The sequence below is a fragment of the Tasmannia lanceolata genome, unplaced genomic scaffold, assembly GCF_043159265.1.
Source record: "Tasmannia lanceolata isolate RefF3 unplaced genomic scaffold, GAP_Taslan_0.1 ptg000006l, whole genome shotgun sequence".
Taxonomy (NCBI): domain Eukaryota; kingdom Viridiplantae; phylum Streptophyta; class Magnoliopsida; order Canellales; family Winteraceae; genus Tasmannia; species Tasmannia lanceolata.
In genome coordinates this window covers 39,024,777-39,034,057 of record NW_027518683.1, presented here as the reverse complement: position 1 = coordinate 39,034,057, position 9,281 = coordinate 39,024,777, and positions in this window count along the sequence as shown.

Genomic DNA, 9,281 nt, shown 5'->3' with positions numbered 1-9,281 from the left:
CAATATCACAAAGACAAAAACAAACACATAGATTTATTGTGAACAAATGAAATGAAAAAGACTACATTCTTGCCTACTGATAGAATTTCTTCAAGTTAGAAATGTGCTAAGGGCGAGGAATAGGGTCGCCTTCTAGACTCTCCAGTTGATACGACCCTGGTTGGAGTACACAGGAGACACGGTAGGGCCCTTCCCAAGTGGGCATTAACTTCCCTGTGGTGCGAGGGTCGGAGATTTCGGTTCTACGTAGTACTAGATTGCCTGCTCTAACTGCCATTTCTTTCATCTTGGAGTCGTAGTATCGGGCGACCCTTTGTTGATTCGCTGCCATCCGGACTCTGCCTTTTTCTCGTGTTTCTTTTAAAAGATCGACGCTGCTTCTTAAGTGCTTGTCGTTGGCCCGTTCGTTGTACACCTCAAGCCTTGGAGAGTGGGCGCCAATCTCAACAGGTATGACTGCGTCTACTCTAAAGGCGAGGCTGAATGGTGATTCTCATGTCGCTGTCCTAGGGTAGTCCTGTAGGTCCAAAGCAAATTTGGCAGTTCCTCGGCCCATAAGCCTTGGGCGTTTTCCACCCGTTTCTTTAATCCTTGTAGGAGTGTCCGGTTGGTCACTTCAACCTGTCTGTTGGCTTGTGGATGACCGACTAATGTAAATCTTTGCTCGATGCCGAGCTTCCCACAGAAATCTTTGAATTGTCTGTTGGCGAATTGGGTCCTGTTGTCAGTTACTAGAACCCAAGGTCCGAACCTGCAAATGATATCGTGATAAAAGAAGTTTTTGGTTTCTTTGGAGGTGATTTTCTTTACCGCCTTGGCTTCGACCCACTTCGTAAAGTAGTCGATAGCCATGTATATCATTCGGTGACCTTTTGTTGAATTTGGGAAAGGTCCTAGCAAGTCCATTCCCCACATGGCGAACGGGACAGGATTGGAGATGGGTTTGTAGGGAACCGCAGGGAGGCGAGGTACGGTAGCGAACTTCTGGCATTGTTCGCATTTCATGATGAAATCTGAAGCATCCTGCTGGAGAGTTGGCCAGAAGAAACCTCGGAGGAGAATCTTGTGAGATAACACCTTTTCGCCCAAGTGATCACTGCAGATCCCTTCGTGGACTTCCCTCATTGCGAGTTCTGAGGCCGAGGGTAGGGTGCCTTCTTGTATAATGCCTGTCCGTCGAAGATGTAGTGAACAGCTTTGACGATCAAACGTCGAGCTTCCTTCCTATCCGAGGGTAGGGTGCCTTCTCTCAGGTACTGTACTATTGAGTCCATCCAACTAGGTTCCTCGTTGAGTTGTAGAATTTTTTGTCTCTCGGTGCTGGGTCGGCAGAGGATCTCGGTGTAAACATTTCCTGATTCGAATATTTTGGAAGATGCCATCTTGGAGAGTGCGTCGGCATGGGCATTCATGGTTCGGGGGATTTGCACTATTTGGAATTCTTCAAAGGCAGAGATCTCTTTTCCCACCTTTTCTAGGTACTTGAGCATTCGTTCTTCTTTAGCCTCACTAAAACCGTTGACTTGGCTTACAACCAGTTGTGAGTCACTATGGGCTCTGACTCGGTTGGTGCGTAATTCGGTGGCAAGCGCTATCCCGGCGATTAGGGCTTCGTATTCTGCCTCGTTGTTGGAGGCTTTGAAATTTAGCGTCAGGGCATATTCTGCAAGGAAATTATCGGGTCCTGTTATGACTCGGCCAGCGTCACTGACCCCAGCATTGGAGGAACCATCGACTTACAACATCCAAAGGGGGTCCTGAGTTGGTAGGTCTGGAGCTAGTTCCTCGCTCGGATTGCTCGGTTCTTCAGATTCATCCATCGGCATCGTTCGTTTAGCTATAAAATCTGCGAGCACTTGAGATTTGGTCGCTGGTCGGGGCTTTATCTAAACATCTGTAAGCCCAAGGGTCTACCCTCCTATCTTATTTTGATGATTCTAAACTCAATTGATTATGTTTTTGAATACTAATCAAATTTGCCTTGAAGTGTTTGTGATAAGATAGGGTGATGTAAGCCCAATGGCTCCCACCTTGGCATTCCCATCTTCTTTTGATGATTCCAATACACAAGTGATTTTATATCACTAATGTGTTTGTATGTCTAAGTTGTAGATCATGATTGTATTAAGACAAGATTGCTTGGATTAAGGCCAAAAAGCTCTCATTGGACCGCATTAGGATGGCCAAAGACATCGGAGATCCAAGACGCATGAAGAGTTGAAGCATCGCAATTGAAGATCGAAGTCGTTTTGAGAATATAAAGATCCAATCCTAGTTTAGATTTTAAGAGGCATAAATAAGTATCCACACACCCTAAATGCTTAAGTGGTTGTCCTTGTGGTGTTCCAACAATTTGGAACCCTCATAACAATCCCACTTGGTGAAGATTTGGAAGCCCAAAACAAATAAGAAACAAGGCTTCTCGGAACTCCGAGAAATTCCTCGGAGCTCCGAGATTTGGTCCAATAACATTTTCCATCTTCTGTTTCAATTCCCGGAACTCCGAGAGAAATTCTCGGAACTCCGAAAAAATCTCTCGGAACTCCGAGAACACTATAACGAGAAAATATATAGCCGTTGGGGTTTTTGCTAGAATTACCACTATGCCCCCAAACGGTCATATTTTGGGTTTTATATATATATATGGGTATTCTAAACTTTCCAACTAATCAATCCTAACACTAAAAAAACCTATTGGAATATCCTAAGAGTGTATTAAGCTTGTTTATGCCTCTCATCCTCTAGAATTAGGATTTGGATCATAGGCTTCAATTTGTACATCTTTTACAAACCTTGTAAACCCTTGTGAGGGATTTTTTGTTCTTTCTTCCTTGTTCAAACGATTGTATTTGGGCGAGTGTTCGAAGAAGCGAAGCCCACTCTCCGTAGTGAGGATTACCACCAAGGTTAAAGGCAATTGGAATTGTAATTGGCACTGATCTTCGCCGAAGTTAAGAAGATCAACATAGTGAAGCCATCAACGGATTTGGTTGGTGGAGTGGAGTAGGCCTCACGTTTTGAGGACCAAACCACTTTAAATCTCGGGTGAACTCTCTCTTATCTCTTGCTTTATATTTGCATTGCACTTAGGATTTAACTTGTGTGCTTAATTGCCTTTTTGATCTCTTAAATCTTCAAAATTGCGTTAGAGTTTTCGAAAGATTAAAACTTGTTAGGAACCTAATTTTACCTCCTCGTTAGTTGCCATTAGAATAGTACTCGGGCCTACCCTTAGAATTTCACTTGGTATCAGAGCCTTGGCTCTTAAAAGATTTTCTTTTCTTTAAATCTTTAGTAAATTATTTTTAAAATTTTAACAAGGGAAAGATCATAAGATCATTGGCAAATTTCTAATTGTGAAATGGCAAACATAAATGGAACCGGACTTCCGGAAGGCCATTCCACAACTAGACCTCATTTCTTTGATGGGTCCAAGTATGGACATTGGAAGACAAGGATGCGCATCTATCTTCTCTCTATAGATGTGGAACTTTGGCTTATTGTTGAAAATGGATACACTTTGCCTTCCAAACCATTTGAGGAATGGAATGTTGTAGAGAAAAGGCATGCAAATTTAAATTACAAAGCTATAAACTCTTTGTTTTGCGCCTTATCTACGGAGGAGTTTAATAGAGTAGCTCTTTTTGATTCCGCCAAGGTTATTTGGGATACTCTTGCCGTTACCCATGAGGGAACATCACAAGTCAAGGATTCCAAAATAAACTTGTTAAAGAGCAAATATGAAATGTTTAGAATTGGTCAAAATGAAAGTATTTCCGAAATGTATACCCGATTTTCTAAAATATCAAATGAATTAGCTAATCTTGGTAAATCTTATCCTAGTGATGAGCTTGTGAGTAAGTTGCTTAGGTCACTTCCTCCACATTGGGATCCAAAGGTCACCGCCATACAAGAATCAAAGGATCTCAAGACGCTAACTATGGAGGAGCTTGTAGGATCTCTTATCATTCATGAGATGCTCCTCACTAGCCGACAAGAGGAGAAGAAGCCAAAAGAGAAAGAAAAAGAGAGTACATCCTTAGCACTCAAGGTGAAAGCGGACTCATCATCTGAGGCGAATAGTGATGAAGAAGAAGCTTTGAGAAAATTCAAAAGCTTATGGAGAAAGAAGCACAAAAAGGATAAAAAGAAGAAAAAAGAAGAAAGTGAAGTTGAGGGTGGTATAAGATGCTATAATTGTAAGAAGACGGGACACAAAAGACCGGAGTGCCCTCTTCTCAACTCATCTTCCTCGAAGTACAAGGGAAAGAAGAAGGATTGGAAGAAGAACAAGGGTCTTGTAGCCGCTTGGGATGCTTCTAGCACTTCGGGAAAAAGCTCAAGTGAAGGGGAAGCTAATAAGGATGATCTTTGCTTCATGACACTCACCCATGAAGATGAGGTAAATTCTAACCCCTCTTATAATTCATCAAGTAGTGATAGTGGAAACATATCTTATGATGAATTGTGCATTACCTTGCATTCTCAAATTTTAAAAAATAAAGTTCTTAAAAAATATATTTCAAAATTAGAAAATGAACTTGATGTTTTGAAAAATGAGTCATCTTCTTCCATATCTAAATCTCAAGCACAAATTGAAAATTTTAAACTTGAGATTAAAACCCTTAAGGGTATTTTGGATGAGAAATCTTGCCAATTAGTACAATTTCATACTGTGGCAAGCTCTTCCAAATCTTATGAAGATGACACTAATGATTTTCTAAATCAAATTACCCATCTTCATAATGAAAATGAAAGGTTAAGATTATGTCTCCATGGATTCTTAAATGGTGATAAAATTATTGACATAATCTTGAAAAGGCTAGTCATAGACCTAATCATGTATTTTATGATAGAACTAGTCTATCTAACCCTCATGTTAGATGCCATTATGTGAAATCAATGGTCACTACCAATTCCATTGTGCATCTAAGATTAGGGATTGTGGTGGAACCAAGAAAGCTTGGGTTCCTAAAGCCCCCATATGATTCTCTTCATATGTGTTTAGATTAGGGGCTTTGTAAACCCCGATCCGAGAGAGGCGGGGCGGGTCCCCCCGCCTCTCTCGGATTAGGGTCCACAGATTGGCGACTCTGCTGGAGAATTCTTGAAACATTGCCTAACTCTGTAAAAATGCCATTTTAATTAATTTTGAAGAAATTTGGGTAAAAACCAAGTTAAATGGGAACTTTATCGTTAGAAATCCAGGGGCACCAAGTAGGTGCATAAATAAAACAAGGGATTCACGCACTGCACATCATGCATTGCCATATTTTTTATTTCTTTCATTATTTTCATTATTGGCCTCAGGGAATAGATATGACGCGTACCAGATGGGTAATTATGACCTTGAGGGAACCGTTGTATCTATTTCCGAGCTATGCGCCGGAGCTGCAGCCATAGACACTGGGTGTGCTGGTGTTCTACAGCAGCCGATGAGCAATGAACATACTCTGTATAATGCTGGGTGTGCTGGCATTATACATCAAGAGTATGGTCATAAGCATAGTACCTTGCAGAAATGCCTGGGCCCTACTTTCATTTCATTATATTATGTATATATATATATTAGTTGCTCCCTTTAGAACCAAAATTAGGGAACCCTTGCTAGGACACTATATATATGTACTCATATAAGACGAGCATGTGTGACTGGCATGTGTGAGCCAAGGATAGAAGTCAGTCTACCCTTGTAATGTAGAAGGGTAAATCACACTGTGATTACCCACCGCGTTGTCTAGTACACTGTGGAACCCGATCCGAGAGAGAGGTGGGGGACGAGCCCCCAGCGGCCTCTTAGGATCATCCACGTGAGTGGAGAGCTCTACTAAGGAACTCTCAAAACGGTTGCCACTCTCATAGCATAGCACGAGTGGCAATATAAAAGAGATACCTCTCGATTCGGGAACAAGTCTGGATTCGAAACGCACCTAAACAAACTCAGAGTCGCCATCCATGGTATACGGCCATGGATCCTCAAACAAAAAAGGCTCCGTATACCATGGATAACCAGAGATATGTATGGGTCTGTGCCTGATTACGAATGGAGAAGGTCTGAGAGCACCTCCAATTCGTCCGAGTGCAAGCACTTGGTCTCTTATGCCATTTATTATTAAATTTAAAAGAGTTTCGGGCGAAAATCATATGAAATAGGAACAATTCTCAGGAATCGTCTACCTAAGCATGCATTTCCTGAGGATAAAGAAATAAGCATACACAAAATGAAATAATAATAAAAAAATGTGCCACCTAAGCAAAGCTAGGTTATGAGTGACATGCCTAATGGGTGTTTAAGTTCTGGTGGACATACACATGCGAGCTACAACTAAAGGTATAGTATCAGTAGAAGAAAGTAAGAAAACACATCAAAACATAAAACACAAATCAAACCTATATATGACAGGACAAGACAAGTCCTAACTCTTAATGCGACTTGACTCGGACCAAGATGGCTGTCCATCCCAGCTGCGCTACGTATCCCGGCCTCGGGAAGAATCAGAGTCAACGTAGTTCAATGACCTATTCTAAACTATGATGCCTAACCATCTAGAACCGCTATCCTAGACAATCCACTAGACTCGACTGATTTTTAAAGCTTTTTACACAATTGCTTAAGTTCATGTGAATTGTAAGTTTTAGGACTCCCTATATACCTTAACTAATGCAAGTTAGTTAGCCTTAAGCTAATGCAGTTTGGCCCTACATCCTATGTGTATCTAGACTGTGCAACCTAAGGAAAACCATGGGCTGACTATATGCTTCCTAGTCTAGCCATCGGTTCGACTAAATGTCTAACCGATCGACTCGAGGTCTCCTAACTCTAGGGACACTCACACGACAGGACACACCATATCAAACAAATCAAGACAGCCCCCTAACTCTAAAACACCCAAAATAACTAGGACAAACTCTTAACTCTAGGGGAAGATCTTTTTAAAAAAAAAGGTTTTGAAGAGGTTTTGTAATTTTGGAAGATTTGAAATGCTTATTTTTTAAAAGTTTGGCTGGACCTGGGATGTGAATCTCAAGCTGCACTACGTACCCTTTGAAAAGGGATCAAGCCAACGTAGTTCGAAATGCGAACTCTCCTAATTCCCACTAAAAAAAAAACTTAACACTCTAAAGATTTAAAGAATTTGATATTTTTTAAAGTTTTCATATGTTTTTGAATTTTAAGATATTTCAAATATTTTTGTTTTGAATTTTTAAAGTGTTCAAGTGTTTTTTTCACTCTTTTGGTCAAAGACCTAAAGAGAACACACAAAACAATAAACTAGGGCAAAACTCTAAAGCTACGGGGAAACCCCGAACAAGCAAACTAGTGTCAAAGACACTTGAACTAAACCTCAAATAAGTAACTGAAATCTAAAGTAAAAGAGAAAGGATAAGGTCTCTAACAAATCAAACTCGAACAAGAATACGCCAGTCTCTAAGGATAAACCTCTAAACCAAGCGACACTAAAAAGGGATTACAAATTGAGGTACAAGTAGGGGAGGTTCTATAAATGAGACACAGGCTTGTCTCCTATGGGGGCTTCAGAAATGAGGCATGACATATAGGTATTTGAAAGGATGTAAACGAAGGATCAACGAGACTGGGCAAGTCTCGTAAACAAGAGAGGGCTTCAAGTATCCCTATCATCGCCCTTGTAATGAGGGAAAAACTCTATCTAAAGGTATTTGAAAGACTTGGAAAGTCTACCAAATAAAGAGGAGAGCATTACTTAGACTGAGCAACTCTCCTAAGGATGGGCTTAGGCTAGCGCCTTCATCGCCTTATCAATGAATAAGAGGAAAGAAGCAACTAACAAGACTAAGTTAGTCTTTTACTTACGGAGATACTCCACGAATGAGGCTAAGCAAGCTTCCTAAGAGGGGGCTTCTGTAAATGAGACAAAAGCGTGTCTCCTACAGGGATTTTATAAACATTTTAAAAGCTTAAAATCAATTAACACTCTTTTAACCATTTAAAATCATAAACAAGATAATCTGATTAATGTGCTTTATGTGAATGAATAGTAGCTATCTATATAATATGACAACAAACTCAATGAGAATCAAATGAATGGACTATCTTTAAACTAAGAACTAATTGCTAGATAAATTCCAAAACCACAGAATAATCATAAAATCACATTAAAAATAGTCCTGAAATTTCTACTAATTATATTGCCAACAGGAAGCTTATTTCCTACAAATCACTCTTATGTTTGAATTCAATGAAGCAATGGAAAGCATAAGTACAAAACCTATATTCTTCAACATTTATTAAAACTAACTTCAGTTAAACATTTGACTTCATCAAAATAAATCAAAGAGAAGTTTTCCTTCAAAATCTTGATATTGTATAACAATTGTTTAAACAAGCCATAAAAAAAATGAACTAATGAGATTATTGGACTACTCTCAAGCTGTAATAAAAATCAATGGATATATATATATATATATATATATATATATATATATATATATATATAGGCTTTTTTTTTACGGAACAGATAAAATACCATTATCCTATTGAAACCATATACTATAAGCATTTTATGAAGAAGTTATCAGGTAAGATTTACCATAAAATAAAACAATTAATTAACCAAAAAGAGTCTAATCCAAATAAAAGCATCATTTTGAGACCTTAAATATTTTGCCAAAATACTACTATTATTCCCAAACATATATAAATTCATTTGAACAAGGAGACCGTGTACAGTTTCGGCAACTATCCAATCATGGTTAAAGTGACGCAATTCCATTATAAACTAGATGAAGAAAAACCCTGTTAATTGGTAACATCGAACCTATCCTTATTTTTATAATATTTATCAACTTACCCAAATACATGATGTCCAATAAATCTAAGGTATGAATTATATTCTAATATAGAGTTGACCCCCTTGGGATAACTTCTAGATAGAAAGGAAATTAATTAAAGAGGGGTTCAACACATCAAGATAGGATAGAAGTTCAGCTCATCGGTCTTTTGGGTACAACCTATATTTGTTGTGGCCTACCAATGGACAGCTTGGATCATTCCCCCTTCTAATATTTTAGAGACTACAATTTTTGTTTGAGTCTTTTTTTCATATATTATATAAAGCTGTAAAGTGAAATCTTTAAAAAATATATATATTGAATGGCTTATACCATGGGATAATCCAAACCGTCCATTTGATTGGCCAAACATATATAAGGCCCCGTAAGAGACCAAATTTAAGGAAGCTACCGAGGGTAAATGGTAATGTCACAGATTTCATGACCTTTCAATGCCAATTTTTTTTTAA